The sequence below is a fragment of the Megalobrama amblycephala genome, linkage group LG23 (assembly GCF_018812025.1).
Source record: "Megalobrama amblycephala isolate DHTTF-2021 linkage group LG23, ASM1881202v1, whole genome shotgun sequence".
Classification (NCBI taxonomy): Eukaryota; Metazoa; Chordata; class Actinopteri; order Cypriniformes; family Xenocyprididae; genus Megalobrama; species Megalobrama amblycephala.
Genome location: NC_063066.1, coordinates 16,251,135 through 16,268,631, shown reverse-complemented (window position 1 = coordinate 16,268,631; position 17,497 = coordinate 16,251,135).

Genomic DNA, 17,497 nt, shown 5'->3' with positions numbered 1-17,497 from the left:
CTCCTAAACCATTTTGGAGACCACTGTATATGCACACATACAAATATCTAGCTCATTGTGTTAAGATCACAGTTGGAGTCTCTCCATTAATCCACCCCCCTCACTCTCTCTGGCGGTATGGCTAGATAAGAGTCCTCAGACTGGCGGAGCATGCAAAAGCATATATCGAATTAACTGTCTGTAATTATCTTAAAATGATGCTTGTTGAAGCGACATGGGAAGACGAATGCATAAGAGAGATAAAGTAGCCGGGCTCCTCCTAACAGCAAGCAAAGTTAACTCCTTTCTGCAGAAAGCCCAGATAAGCTCTCTTTGCCTAAGGCGCTCAAGTGCATTTGTTGTGTTATTGCTTTGTGCACACTGAATGGGCAATTTGGTGCCCGCATGCTCGCTGAAACAGCCATGCATTGGGCCAGTAGGGTGAAGGCCTACTGATGCATCCTGTCATGCTGAGCAGACTCGTGATCTTGGTTTGTCTTATCCATTAAAAGCGTGGGCTGCTGAGCTAGCTCGCAAGTTACTGAGGTGTGTGAGCATTGCATTAATATAAGTGCATTATTTGTGCGAAAACTGTTTGTGCATCAAGTGACATGTATGATCACCTTAATTGGAGGACTTGAAAACATCTGGCTCACATCATCTGCATGACGCACATAAATATATTGTCCTTAACATATTCATCGCATGACTACTATTTTCTAATCTAAATTCTAAATTCACTAATTGTTTACTTTTGCATGGACTTTTTTACCATTTCATTCTATTTAAAAGAGATGTTTGTCTACATTTTATAGCAATCATTCAAGTGATGGAGTAGACGACCATTGTAAATGGGCGTAGATGTGGGTTATTTGTACCAAAGGTGGTACAGTGAAATGGTGAAAAGGGGTTAAGTGGACCATTGAAATAAAGTGCTGGAGAAATATGAAATATTGTGCAAAATAGATTTTGTTGTCGTATTTGTAGTATCTTATTTGATTATACCTTCAATGAATTGGGTGCTAAATCAATGCAGAAAGTGTATTTAAAAAATGTATGACACGACCAGTGATTGCAATTCATTCTTAGTGAGGTCTAGTAAAGTTTATTTTATCTTTCTTTTTGATTTTTCTTTATGTTCCATTTATATGTCCAAAAATGAAGATAAATAGAATAGATAAATAAATCACAAAATTAATTATTTGGAAGAATTGATCATTGATTTCTCTGAATTAAAATATTGATTTTTCCATAAAAATGCCAGTGCGATAATGACACACGCATACTATACACTGAAGCAGCTTTGATCTCCTGGTGATGGTTGAATTACATACATGCTTACTCATTATAGATCAATTGAATGATCCCATGTCTTGTGAAAGAGGAGCAAAAATCAATAATGGCTGATTTTGGCTGCATGATTGCGATCAATATAAATACATTAACCTACACACACATTTTTCTAGTTTTAGTGCTGTGGGCATTGCAGCCATAGATGTGGGGTCATAAAGCCAAAGAATCAAACCATTACTCTTTATATTTGTGCCTTTATTAGTGCTGTCAAACTTAATGCGTTAACACATTTTAATGCGTTTTTTCAGTTTAACGCATTAAAAATATTTAATGTAATTAACGCAGCATCTGGGTTTTTTTTTTTTTTTTGGTCATAATTTGGCTAGTGTTACATTATACGATCACGCTCTTATTCACACAAATGCTTTTAAACCATTCAAGCGCCACAAGACCAACGAGATTGCGTTGTCTGTGAATGTCATATCTGTGTGACACACACACGACTCGAGTGCACAGAAAGACACGTACCAGTATCGAGTTCTCTTTCACGCTTGAACAAACAATAACACAGAAAATTATGCCAAAATGCCTGTCAGATCCGCGTCATGTTTGGCAACGGCAGGTCTTAAAGGGTTAGTTCACCCAAAAATGAAAATTCTGTCATTAATTACTCACCCTCATGTCATCCCAAACCTCTAAGACTTTCGTTCATCTTCGGAACACAAATTAAGATATTAAATAGCTCTCTGACTCCTCCAAAGACAGCAATTTAATTACTGTCATTCAAGGTCCAGAGAAGAAGTAAAAAAAATTGTTAAAATAGTCCATGTGACTACAGTGGTTCAACTGTAATTTTATGAAGTGATGAGAATACCTTTGCGCAAAAACAAAAATAACGACTTTATTCAACAACTTCTTCTCTTCCCTGTCATTCTCCTATGCTGTTTATGTTGTAGTCTTAGTGCAGCGCTTCCAGTTTCTACGTCAGAACTCCTGAGCTGGCGTACTGATGTAAAAACTGGAAGTGCTGCACTAATTCTACAATGTATATATTTTTACTACCTTTCTGTGCCTTGAAAGTGGTAATTAAATTGCTGTCTATGGAGGGATCAGAGAGGTCTCGGATTTCATCCAAAATATTTTAATTTTTGTTCCGCAGATGAACGAAGGTCTTATGGGTTTGGAACGACATGAGGGTGAGTAATTAATGAAAGAATTTTCATTTTTGGGTGAACTAACCCTTTAAAGTCACAGCAGTCTAATAAACCAGTTGCTGTGATTTCTATCTATGTTAATTAAAGAACAAAGGAAACAGAGAAAAGTGTAGGTTTAATAAGGATTAACCTATATTTAATTTATAATTTATGCAGTGAAGACTTTTAAGTGTTTGATAACTTTCTTCAATTTCTGTATATTTCCTACCTGTTTGACAGATAGGAAGGCCACAGGTAAATATGACATTTATTATAATGGGTTTATGTGAAGATTGTTTTAAGTTCACTTAAATTAAAAGTTATTTTTTAAAGCTTAATAAATGTTGAAATTGATAGCTTTCAGTTATACTGTAATGTTGAATGTCTATAAGTAATGTTTAAAAAAAAAAAAAAATCATAGAGATATCAGTACCAATATTAGTATCAGTGATACTGGCCTTCATTCATAAAAAAAAAAAAAAAAAAAATGCCATTATACAAATATTTAAAATATACTGTCTTTGAGTTGTTTCGGTAATTTGGAGAGTACTTTAACTGTGAAATTATTACAATATAAAGTTTTTAATTGTGATTAATTATATAAACAAATGTGCGATTAATTAGCTATTTTTTTAATTGATTGACAGCACTAGTATTTATCTTAAATTCTCTTGAAAGTAAAGCAGTATCTTTAAGTATCAGGTGTGTGTGTGTGTGTGTGTGTGTGTGTGTGTGTGTGTGTGTGTGTGCGCGCATTTTTGTGACATATCAGGACACAAATTTGTATAATGACATGGGTATGACAGGTATTACAATGAGAGGGTGACTTATGAGGACATTACCCCATGTCCCCATTTTTTCAAAAGGCTTATAAATCATACAGAATGAGTTTTTGTGAGAAAGTAAAAATGTGCACAGTTTTTTTGTGATGGGTAGGTTTAGGGGTAGGGGTAGTGTAGGGGGATTGAAAATACAGTTTGTACAGTATAAAAACCATTACGCCTATGGAATGTCCTCACAATTCACAAAAACAAACCTGTGTGTGTGTGTGTGCGTGAGCCCATATTAGAATGTGTGGGGACTTTAATCCACTTCAATATGTGTGTGAATTGAGTGAGTGCAAGTCTATGTATGTGTGTATATGTACTATGGTGTTCAAAGATAACATAAGGATTTCTCAGTTCTCTCTGGGTGTCTGTAGTGATCCACTTTTGTGTGTGCCATTTAAAAGCCACTCTGTACCTCTTTGAGGATCAGCCATCCCCTACTTGATGTCTCAATTTTGGCACACTGTTCACACTGTGTGCCTGTGTGAATGAGTATGGGTTTAACCTTCAAAGTTTCATTGTGAGGAGGACACCATTCACAGGTTGTAGAAAACAGCAAATGCATTTGTCGCAGTGAAACTGACGTCAAACCCAATATCACACCTAGAAAATGTGGACAACATGTTTCTCAACGTCCTTCACAAGCAGACTTGCCAGGCGCTGGATGGTTGTTGTGTATTGTGTGTTTTTTGACCTAGCTTAATTGCGGCAGCAGACTCCTTTGAGGCAGGAGGCTGATGCGGCCCTCAAAAACGCTGATGGGTACGCAGTAATAACTCCTCTCTCTGATTATTTTTTTAATCTCCTGTTGATTCAGATCTGCACGGAGCTGAGAGAGGTTTTATTTATTTCATTATTTATCTTGAGCTGGGCATGGAAATGCAGGGAAAACTGAGAGCAAGGTCAAAAACCCGCCTGTGAAAAAACATCATGGTTAATTCCACAGCGGACAGAAGAGCCATTACCCATAACACATAAATCTCAGTCTTTATGCAAACAATTTTAGCTGGTTATTGCTTATCAACGCTCCCGCTTTCTTTAATCTCAGAGACGTGTTATATTTTATAATCTAGCCTTTAAGGGTTAGTTCACCCAAAAATGAATTTCTGTTGTCATTTGCTCACTCTCATGTTGTTATGAAGCCGTATGATAGCAAACAAATCATTCTAAGCGGTTTTGTGAATCAATGATTCATTGAAAAGATCTGAATCAAATGAATGAATCATATGCTGCATCCAAAATTGCATACACCCCTACTATATACAGTAGCAGATGAAAAACGTGTGAATTTACAGTATTCATCTAATTGACACTTTTCTATCCCGTGAGGCCACGGGAGAGCTGTTCACAATTACAACATAACGGGTGTAGTTTGTCTGGATTTCATTCATATACAAAAATTCATACTATATAGAACATTCTTTTTTAACGATTGTGGAGTAATTACTTATTCAAACAAAGATCTTCTTAAAGAGTAGCCTATGAGATTTCGGGCGCAGTCCATTAATTTGATTTAGACCTTAATGAATCATTTATCTGGTTCATGAATCAGACATTGTTACTAATAATTAATGAAAAGACATGAAGCTTGACAGTTTTATCGAACGTAATGTTTCATACTAGGGATGTGCCCTAAGCCAAATACCTTATTCGGAAAGACACAGATAATGCGAATAACGAATTCTAACGAACACAGTCACTACTCGTTTTTGCTAAACCTCTAAAATCACTACGCAATAAAGAGTGTGTGAAGTGAATAAGTGTAACATTTATAAATGAAATGAGCACAGCGCGATCGCAAATCTAATAGCCCCTTTGCCGTCTTTCAGAAATCAACCGGCTAAAATACTAAAATATTAGGCATCATACACATTTTTTTTAACTATTTGATGCGTTTATTCAAATGTTTTAATCCTTGAAAGATATAAAACATGAATGAGGGGAAACTTTATGAATGAAAAAATGAATTGGATGATTGACCTGACATAACTTCACACAAACTTATATAATAAAAATAAATAAATAAATAAATAATAATAATAATAAATGTTACAGTTCTAATATGTTTGAACTTTTTTCATGGATTCTTAGTTTGTTTTCATCAGTTCTTGTTTCTTTACTCTTAGTTTCCAGCCACTCATCTGTGGACACTAACTCAATCATCACAGCCGTTAATCATTTAGTTTATCACCATTGTGTATTTAAGTTCCTTCTTGTGCACTCTTCAGTTGTCCGGTCATGTTAATGCTAGTGTTGGGTTTCCTTGTGTGGATTATTAAAGACTTTCTGAACATGTTCATCTTCATCATCATGTATACTTGCAACCCAGTGTGACAAATTTTATTTTAACATTTAGTATTAGTGTTTTAATTAGAAGATATTAAATTGCCAATTTTGTCGACTTCCACGCCCCTTCTGAGACTTTTTTTTCAAAAGCCAGGCGACAAATCTAGCAACTTCTTGAACAAGCCTTATCTAGATTCCTTGACTCGCCCACTGATCTATATTTATATTAATATAGATCAGTGGACTCGTCAGTTTGACTTCATCTAGCGACATTTAGCGACCAGTTTTAGCTACTTTCAACTGAAAGCAATTGGCAACACTGATATTTAAATACATTTTATAATTATAATAAAAATAATTATTTTGAGTTATACAAAGCATGTATAACTATCAAGGGAACAAAAATTTAAAAGAAGCTTCACATGTAAATTCACAAAATTCTGGTTAAAGCCCCACCCACTTCCAGATTTATCAGAATACAGATACAAATAATTTTGAGATTGTTACAAATACAGATATTGGCTCTGCTGCACACCCCTTTTTTTTCTTTTTTTTTTAAGTCTCATGAGGCCTATTATTTCAGAGAAAAGGCACACATTTCTTGTGGTTGTGTCCGAAGAACCAATTCACTTCCACTTTAGTTCCCTGAAATGATGAGCACTTTTCTTTTCTGACAAGTACAAGGTAAATGAACTTGACAACTATTACCTAGAACCACTCAGGCCACAGCAGTTTATGGTTAATTTTCAGAGAGAGCTCTTAACACACATACACACATATTTACTCACCCACTCTTCCTCAACCTATACGTTACATATCTGCAAATATTTTATTTATTTATTTATTTTCCTCAGGTTGAATGATGTGAAAGGAAAAAGAACAATCAGGAGTCCCTTTGAATTAATTTGCTTAAGTGAGGTTACAAATGGGCATAATAGCCACGGCAGCCACAATTACAGTCAATTTACACTTTCCAATTATCCATAAAAGGTACTTAACCTAATACTTGATGTGTGTCAAACGAAGGCAGGCCCAATTATGCATGGGGGTGGTCTGAATTTCTGCGCCCCCTCTCTTTTGCACACATTCTCTCCCCTGGCTCTCCTGATCTAAGCACCACTCTAGTGAATTTAACACCAGCCATCCAAAACTCCACTCTGGGCAAATCACAGCCACTCCAGTTCAGCCTCCACTCTAACAAATTTTCAGGGATTTCAACCTGATGAGCAGAGCTGTACCGTAACTATTGTTTCCTATTGGTCATCATTATTACCCTTTCTCTTTCTCTGGATGCCCTGGGTGGAAGCACTTTAGAATTTTAACGGACAAGCTAATCTATCTGACTACATATAGATTAGCGATTACAGTGCAATACTTGACTAATAGTTGCTTTATCAGTTCTGCACATGAAACTGTCAGTTACTGATATCTTGATTTTCAAGAACTCTGAATAGAAGATCTGCTTTTAGGTGTTGTTTGCTGGTTAGTGTTGTCAGTCAATTTTAGTTAATCAAATTATTTAATCACAATTAAAGGTGGTACAGAGGATGTTTTCGTCGACTGAGTTTTTGAAATGAGCGTTTGAAATGATACACATTTTACGACTAGCTAAAACATTCTGACTGTGCTCAACATACAGCGATTGTTTCCTGCTCCTGAAGTAGATTTATAGACTTTCACATGGAATTTGAACACCGACTGTAATCGCAGACTGAAAGCAACTGGCTCTGACTGGACGCGTTTGAGCGTGATCAGTCATAAGTATCAATTTACATACATAATCGGCCTTACAATCGTTAAGCTGCGCACACACTTAGTGGATTCATTATGTCGGACTCACCTCATAATCTGCAGTTGTTACTCCTGTCTCCTGACAAAAACATTGCATGCGGCGCATGTAGTGTGGAAAGTTACTAGAGCGCGCAGCCGCGCGTCTCTCACAAGGAACGTCACGGCAGTGATTGACAAGCCAGAGGGCCAATCCGCGCACGTCTATCACAATGGCAGTGATTGACAAGCCAGAGGGCCAATCGTTTACGCGATTGGCTGATGTTTTTAAGGCCCTACCTCGTGCACAGATGATGTATATTAATATTATTACTTTCAGTGCACCTAATAAATAGTCTTTTATCACTTAGTAAAGACAGTTTCAAGTAATATTGCAAAAATGTATAAAACAAAACATCCTCTTTACCACCTTTAATCATATCTATATTTGCTGAAGATTTTTTTTTTTTTTTTTTTTTTTGAGATATTATTGTGGCAGATGAGTAAATCGCAGAATAAAAATTACAAAAAAAATGTCTATTAAACATAAACCTCTTCTATGTTTTCTCATCTTGACTACTGTTATGCACTTTATACCAGCTTTCACCAGAATTGTTTGGATAAATTAAAAAATGCTGCAGCTAGGGGGTTTATAAGACCCAGGAGAACAGGACACATTAAACATTTGAGCTAATTTGGATTGATTTTAAGGTTCTTTTGATAGTTTTCAAAGCATTGAATGATTTCAAACCTTCATATCTTTATATATTTTATCAAAATATATTCCAACTGATAGTTTGTTATATACAGATACTATGTTATTATTATTATTATTATTTATGTACATAGATAGATCTTGGGCCGTCATGTCACTTCTTGCTGTTCTTCAGGGTCTCACACCATGAGCACCACGTTTTTATGAGATGCCATGTGTTAACAGAGAAGATATAAGCCTTCTCTCACAAAGCCAGGGGGTATTCCAAAAAATGCAAAGTTAACTTACTTTCACATATAAAAAATCTTTCGGTTGATTAACCCAAACCTTGCTTACTTGAGATATGCAGGTTCCAAAACCACCGTCTGGAGTAAGTTCAGTCAAACTGAGTATAGTTAAAGGTAGGGTAGACAATGTTTTTCATAAAAACTTTTTCTTATACTAGTTGAAACTCTCTTTACATCCTGATGGCAATAAATAACAGAAGTGGTCTTAATGAAAAAAAAAAAAAAAAAAAAGTACATATATCTTCTGTGGAAGTCTCAGGACCAAACAATGTCCTTCCAATCATTACATTCGGTTTGAATGTAATGATAGGATGGCCTACCTGCCTGTCAACTTGTATTTCCATACCTCTGCGCACCCTTCTTGCACATACATCATATGTCATAGGCACGTTGTAGACAGACAGTCACCAAGAGCCACAAACAAATAGTATCCACCTTTTAATGAGCTTATGCTGCGTTGACACCATATCATTATTACCATAATTAAGAGATGGCAACCCATGATGTTCTACTCAGAGCTGTACACGTCCTCGGACTCAGAATTATGTGTATATACAGCAACACTATCAACACTGAAATTAATCTGCAGCAGTCAGGTGGTACAAGTCAGAGCTCTAAGTTGTTTGTATTCATTATTATTGTAATGTCATGCGCTTTGAGACATGAAGTAATTTAACGCCATCTCTCGTGACGCTTTGAAGACTCTGCTCTGGCTGTGCGCATTCATGTGTTTTGGATGAGGTGTTTGTTTTATATTTAGTCATTTTACTTCCAGATTTTTTGTGAGATGCATAACATATGCAATTTATTATAGAAATACATTATATAAAAAAGTAAAATAAATTAGAGTAAAATATCATTGCTTTATGTTATGTTATGTTATAATAAATAACTATATAATAATATTGTGAGAATTCTGTTATGCTCACTGCAGCCTCATCATGCACTGAATTCCTCTGAAACAAACTAACCTTGGAACATAACCTGCTCCAGAGAGTTCAGAGAGTAAGTTGCTATGGCTACTTGCATAACCTGAAAGTTAACCTCAACTTTCAGTTCTAAAAAAACAGAGGTATCTGTTTGCTCTGTGTAAACGTTGGTATGCCACATAACCTGCTTTCTGGAATTACCCCCAGTTTCATGCATGCACGTTTGTTTTTATGAGAATTAAACTTGAATTCCCTTCCTAATTTGTCTCTTGATGCGTATCTGAACCCTCAAGATACACTTATTGAGCACAAGGACGCAAATCGCTATGGCGATTGAGTAAGTGGGACGCAGGAAACAGAGCGGCCCAATTGGGGAGTGAGAAAACGGGTGGGAGTAGGAGATGGTGCAGAGAAAAGGAGGGCATCCTAAAAGACACTTGAGATGAGAAAAAGAAATTAAACATATCAGAATGACATGCAAATGTTCACCAAAGTAACCAACACTTCTTTTTACAGGCATTTTCTTCTCAACCCATCACGCTTTGTAGTGGTAGTGGCGTACTTATTGAATGTTTTTGCTATTGTTGTAGTTGTTTTTTTCAAAGCATTGTTAAAGGGATAGTTCACCCAAAAACTCACATTCAGTTTGTCTTGGTTATCGTGGACTTCACATGTGTTTCTTTGTTCTAGTTTCCCTCCACTCATCAGTCACCATGGTCACCGTCATTATGAGTTTGTTTGGTTCAGCTGTGTTCTATTAATCACCTCGTTTGAGTTTCTATTTAAGTTGTACCCTCACGTTCATTCTCTGTTTGGTCACTGTTACCTTCAGTGTGTGTTGCCCTGCCTGTCTACCTGCTGTTGGAATATTATCATTAATCTTTGTGTTGGAACTTTATTCTTCTGTCTTCTTTGTATGACTGCAACAACCCATGACACAAGCCATCCTAGGCGTATATGACTTTCTTCTTTCAGACGAACAAAATCAGAGATATATTTAAAAACATCCTGGCTCTACCAAGCTTTATAGTAGTAGTGAATGAGGGGCCTATTTTGAAGCCCCAAAAAAGTGCATCCATCCATCCATCATAAATATATTCCATATGGCTCCAGAGGGTTAATAAAGGCCTTCTAAAGTGAAGTGATGGGTTTTTGTAATATCTACGCAGTGTATTGCTCCCAAATGTAAGATTGTTGCCTATCATAATAGTAGAATAACTACCCCTTAGTTCTAAAATTCTTAAAAAAAACTTTACATATTGTTCCCTTACACCTACATATACATACTTTATAGGTACACTATAATTACCGAAAGCTACGCTGTAAATTTGTTTTAATTGCTTAGTACTTTCCCGCTGTAATCTAACACGTTACCAAATATCCATATTTATAACTTTGTAATTTTATAACTTCCGCCAGACAGCCGCACGCACGCATACTACGCAAGTATGAATAATCAAATGAGTAACCCCTGAACCGATGTATGATGCAGAATGTAGGAGTATCGTAAGCTTAGACGCCTCTTGCGATTTAAAGGTGCAATCGAACATTTTTTTACAAGATGTAATGTAAGTCTAAGGTGTCCCCTGAATGTGTCTGTGAAGTTGCAGCTCAAAATACCCCATAGATTTTTTTAAATTATTTTTTTAACTGCCTATTTTGAGGCATAATTAGAAATGCGCCCATTCAGGCTGCGGCCCCTTTAATTGCTCGCGCTCTCCGCCCCCTCCCGAGCTCTCGACTCTATCATTGCATAAACAAAGCTAATATACCACACAGCTAATATAACCCTCAAAATGGATCTTTACAAAGTGTTCGTCATGCAGCATGTCTAATCGCGTAAGTATGGTATTTATTTGGATGTTTACATTTGATTCTGAATGAGTTTGATAGTGCTCCGTGGCTAACGGCTAATGCTACACTGTTGGAGAGATTTATAAAGAATGAAGTTGTGTTTATGAATTATACAGACTGCATGTGTTTAAAAATGAAAATAGTGACGGCTCTTGTCTCCGTGAATACAGTAAGAAATGATGGTAACTTTAACCACATTTAACAGTACATTAGCAACATGCATTTAGAAAGACAATTTACAAATATCACTAAAAATATCATATTATCATGGATAATGTCAGTTATTATTGCTCCATCTGCCATTTTTCGCTTTTGTCCTTGCTTGCTTACCTAGGCTGATGATTCAGCTGTGCACAGATCCAGACGTTAATACTGGCTGCCCTTGTGTAATGCCTCGATCATGGGCTGGCATATGCAAATATTGGGGGCGTACACCCTGACTGTTACGTAACAGTCGGTGTTATGTTGAGATTCGCCTGTTCTTCGGAGGTCTTTTAAACAAATGAGATTTATATAAGAAGGAGGAAACAATGGTGTTTGAGACTCACTGTATGTCATTTCCATGTACTGAACTCTTGTTATTCAACTATGCCGAGGTAAATTCAATTTTCAACTCGATGGCACCTTTAAACAAAAGGGGCTGGGCAACAAACTTAAAGGTGCCCTTGATTCAAAAATTGAATTTACCTTGGCATAGTTAAATAACAAGAGTTCAGTACATGGAAAATACATACATTGAGTCTCAAACCCCATTGTTTCCTCCTTCTTATATAAATCTCATTTGTTTATACGACCTCCGAAGAACAGGCGAATCTCAACATAACACCGACTGTTACGTAACAGTCGGGGTGTACGCCCCAATATTTGCATAATGCCAGCCAATGATGTTCCCAACATTATAAAAGGCATTAGACAAGGGCAGCCAGTTAACGTCTGGAGCTGCACACAGCCGAATCATCAGACTAGGTAGGCAAGAACAACAGCGAAAAATGGCAGATGGAGCAATAATAACTGACATAATCCATGATAGCATGATATTTTTACTGATATTTGTAAATTGTCTTTCTAAACGTTTCGTTAGCATGTTGCTAATGTACTGTTAAATGTGGTTAAAGTTACCATCGTTTCTTACTGTATTCACGGAGACAAGAGCCGTCGCTATTTTCATTTTTTAAACACTTGCAGTCTGTATAATGCATAAACACAACTTCATTCTTTATAAATCTCTCCAACAGTGTAGCAATAGCCGTTAGCCACGGAGGACAGCCTCAAATTCACTCAGAATAAAACTTTAACATCCAAATAAATACTTTACTCACATAATTCGAAGCATGCATGCAGCATGCATGACGAACATCTTGTAAAGATCCATTTGAGGGTTATATTAGCTGTGTGAACTTTGTAAATGCGCTGTAATATAGTCGACAGCTGGTGTGGCAGGGAGCATGCGATTTAAGGGGGGCGGCGCCGAGTGTAAATCAGTGCATTGCTAATGATGCCCCAAAATAGGCAGTTAAAATTTTTTTTTTTTAAAAATCTATGGGGTATTTTGAGCTGAAACTTCACAGACACATTCAGGAGACACCTTATACTTATATTACATCTTGTGAAAGAACGTTCTTGGGCACCTTTAATCTCCTCTTCTCTTATATCGAAATCCTCAGACATTTCTCTTTAAAATTTCTCATTTTAGACTACTAATACGCAACCGGTGTTTTGTTCTGCTCTATTCTCTGCGCTTCCACGTTCGTCATTGCATCATGTGTCGGTTCAGGGGTTACTCTTCCACCGCAAATTGATGCGTACGGCTGTCTGCAGGATGCTAGTTATTATACTTAAAGTTTTAAATATGGATATTTTTCTAACAAAAACCCATTGATTCTCTTAAGAAGGCCTTTATTACCCCCCTGGAGCCGTATGGATTATATTTATGATGGATGGATGCATTTTTGGGGGGCTTCAAAACAGGCCCCCCATTCACTACTATTATAAAGCTTGGTAGAGCCAGGATATTTTTAAATGTAACTCCAATTGTGTTCATCTGAAGGAAGATAGACATATACACCTAGGATGGCTTGAGGGTGAGTAAATCATGGGATAATTTTCAATTTTGGGTGAACTATCACTTTAAGATAATATAAAATACATATTACGCACACAAACACTTCCAACAGGGTGCATCAATACATAGACTGCTTTGATTTTTTGGATCTCCTATTTTTGAACTAGGTTGAACTAGTTAGATTTTAATTTTTTTTCTTTGCACTTCAACCCAGTGATCAAATGTTTACTTTTTTTCTGTTTTAATTTATATAATGAATGAAATTAAACTTTTTTTTTTTTTTTTTATGTTAAAGGCACAATATGTAATTTTTCACCACTAGAAGTAACTTATTTGCATGGTAAAACATGGTACTCGTAGTAAATGAAGAAAATGAGATTTAAACTATAAGACTTATGGTGTTGAGCTATATAACAATGATAGTTTTCTGTTGATTAATGTATCCAAACAGTTGCTCACCTGCCTAATAAAACATAATATATTAAAGCATCTTTGGTGTTTCCATGGTTTCATGGAAATCGAGGGTAACGCAGGTATAATAGGCAATAGGTCATTGTTAGGCGACGCACGGACACGGTCATTGTCCTGGTTAAAATTGATTATTTATCTGCATTAAACATTCTTGGAAACATTTGGAATAATGTAAGTACATACAGTAAGTCATCAAAATACATAACATTGTTCTAGTGGTTTTTGGATATTTTAATCCAAAGATCTTACAAATTGTGCCTTTAATGTCATGTCGCTTGAAACTATATAAAATGCCATTAAAAAAATAAGAACAAAGTCCCTCGTACATTTTTGAAAGATGATTATATTTCTTATATGTGAAGACCGAGGTAATATATTGCAAATATGACATAATTACATTTAAACATTACAATCAGGCTGCAAAAAAAGTCTTAAAAAACAACATAATGTAAGTAGAGCACCCATATAATAATGGCACATTTTGCCTTCTGACATCAGCCTTCTGCGTGGACAATTCTCATCTCTGTAATAGCATTTAAATATAACCTTGGAGACAGTTGCAAAAGGCACGTGTGTATGTTGTCTTAGCGAGTAATTAGTCTCATTTCAGGTTTAATGCCTGGTGCTTGTTGACATGCATGCTCACCATGCAGTGCCCGCGCACACAGATGGCATCATCTGAAAATAAAGATCAAAGACTACTGAAATCCCATTCGTTCCACTCCGAATGGCATCCACATGCTTTGAGAGAGTGTGAGAGAGATTTGGTAACGTGCCGAAAGAGAAAAACGGAATTCTGGATCAGTGACTCCCAGATGGTGGTAGCAGATATGTGCGGTACCACCCCTAAAAAGAGGGCAGCATATAGTGAGAACAGGTTCTAATCCTGTGTGATCTCTAACATGATCTTACTTTCTCCATTTTAATTTAGCCTCACTCTCTTTGTCTCTTTTCAACATTATCTTACTTTTGTCACTTTAATTGAGCCTCCTCACTCTCTTTATCTTCTTCAGACCCTTTTTTTCCTACCCAATATATATATATATATATATATATATATATATATATATATATATATATATATATATATATATATATATATATATATATATATATATATATATATATATATATATATATATATATATATATTTTTTTTTTTTTTTAAATCTAATTTTAATGCTTGTTCAAATTGTTCCCTACTTTACTGAGTGGATATATTAGTCTTATTTTCATGACTAATTCAGTAATTGACATCAAACCCCATATTGTCAGGTGTGGAACATGAAGTCATAAAGAAATTTTTTACCCAATAAAGATGTGATTACATTAGCAAAATGTTTGCAAAATATCATGACCAAAAAAGGTCCATTGTCAATAGTATAGCGACGTATGATGCACAGCTCACAAAGTCAAGTTCAAACCTCTCTGTTAGTCACCACTGCAAATTTGGGTGACCAACTTGAACCTGATGCAAAATCTGAAGGTGGAAATCTTTCGCGCTCATGTGAAATTACCAATCATCTGGATTTCTATTAAAATTACTGGATTTTGCCCATGAAAAATTTGCCAAACAACGGTAAATGTGACCGCATTAATTCTACCAGTTTTACTAACTTGTCTGACATTTACTATGATGCAAAAGCACTAAAAATTATCAAAAAAGTGGCCCAAATGCCTTGCAACTATACAATAACTTTGTGTAAAAAGCAGACTGAAATTTACTGATTTATTTACTAATTTACGACCAGATCATAAGTGTGTAAGTGAGCTGAACTCCACTCCTGGATCAGTCGAATTCTTGAATGAATCAGTGAGGCTGCTTTTGTGAACTAGATCCGCCAAATCACTGTTACACAAACAATATTGTCCCAGCTAAAAGGGAACATTCTCAGAACTTTACCTAATGTTCTGACAAGGTTATGAACAAACATTCTTCCAGTAATGTTTATAGAATGTTCGTTCAGAGTTCTCTGGTCTTTAATAATAATTTCAAAATGTTAGCAGATAAACATTATTTATACATCGTTCATTGAGTTGTTTGTTTCAGAACATTTAGCAAACAGTAATGGTTCCCATAATGTTTGAAGAATGATAAAACAGAATGTTCGTATAACCAAGAATTTTTTAAAAACATTTTTTTTTAATGTTTAGAGAACATTCAGAAATAACGTTTTAATAACATATTATAAGAACATGTTTTTGTTGGTTGGGGTATGACTACTACTATGGAGCCCCTAAACGGACATGGTAATGGAAAGAATATGAGATGGGAGGGAAAAGTATTGCTGCGTCCCTATTCGCCTGCATATACTACGCTCAAAAAGTATGAACTCTTTTTGTGAAGAAAAAGTACATACTTTTGAGTGTGTAGCAAAAGAGTAGACAAGCTTTGGGACATACTATCACATCATACAATTGCGTCTTTTCTCTGTTGCATCCTGACATGCATCCTGTCAGCGTAAACTGGCCTGTCAATCATCTTGTCACAGTTAAAATCCTCCACATTTCATTTCATTTCCTACCTAATCGGAGAGAAATGCAGTAGCACATTGATCTGCATTCCCAGGTCTTTCATGCAGAGAACTCTCCTTGATGTATTTAAAAGCTAATGGCTAAACGGATCTTTATAAAAGACCACATTGTTATTGCAGATGAAATATAACATGGATAACATGAAATAAATATTAAACTGATTATTAGCAAAGACTATAGAATAACACAAGACGTGTCACTCGTACTGTTTTGAATGGGAGAAAGTGTAACGTGCAATATGGCGGAATAAGTCCCGCCTTCTAAATAAGAGCCAATCGCTGACTGGTAAAGTCATCGCGTCACTGCAGCGGCCGTTAGAAGCACCGGTTTTTATAGAAACAGTCAGACACGCGCCGAAATTAGGCAAAAGAGACGCGCATTTAGGTCTGGGCATGCGCATTAGCTTGATCCAGCATAAAAATACAGTTTTTTTTTTTTGTCATGATTCCAGCGTTTGGGGAAAAAAAAAAAAAAAAAAAGAGACAGTTGTTGTCAGATTTCATTGGTGATTTCAAATATGAAATTTAATCGAAAGCTTGGCAAACAGCTTTGGAGCTGCATGATGCCCAGGATGCCCGAGAGGCGTTTCAAAGATGGCCGCCGAGTGAAATGACTTGTCTTAAAGGGACTTTGTTATTAGTCACTCAAACCTTTATCTAAACCTCTCACTGTCGGTCACGCATATCCGCCATGTTTTGTAGTTTTTTTTTTAACACTTTTTACTTGTGTAGTTTACATTTGAATTCTCCTCCAAAGTGCAATGGGTTGTGGGCAATATTAGCCTTTATAGTGTGCATGGATCCACACTTAGAAAATCTACAGGAAATAGTAGACCATCCAGGGACTTTTGAGATACTCTTTTCAACAAACTATGCTTTGGGACACACTTATTTTATTCTCATTTAGGATGGATAGTATGGACATTGGGACGCAGGGTAGCCTATATGTTTTTCACTCTCTCACAAATGTTTTGTTTTCATGTTTTACAGTGTATGAGGTAAAATAAAAACACGCTGGGTACGAACTTGGGAGTTTCTGTTCTGTCAGTAAGAAGGTAGGTTATTTAAAAAAATAATTTTAATAAAAGCCTTCACATCCAAAACTGTCACTATTTAGTCGTTCACTAGCTGTAGTACATGTCAGATCTCCTGATGAAACTAATTTGTTTTAAGCATATTATTGAGGATGTTCTGTCTTCTGTGTACCTGAGGCTTTTATTTTTAGACTCCGGGCGTTTTAAGTGAGTGTGTCAGCTGCAAACATACTGTATTTGATTAAATATGAAATCACTTGTCAATT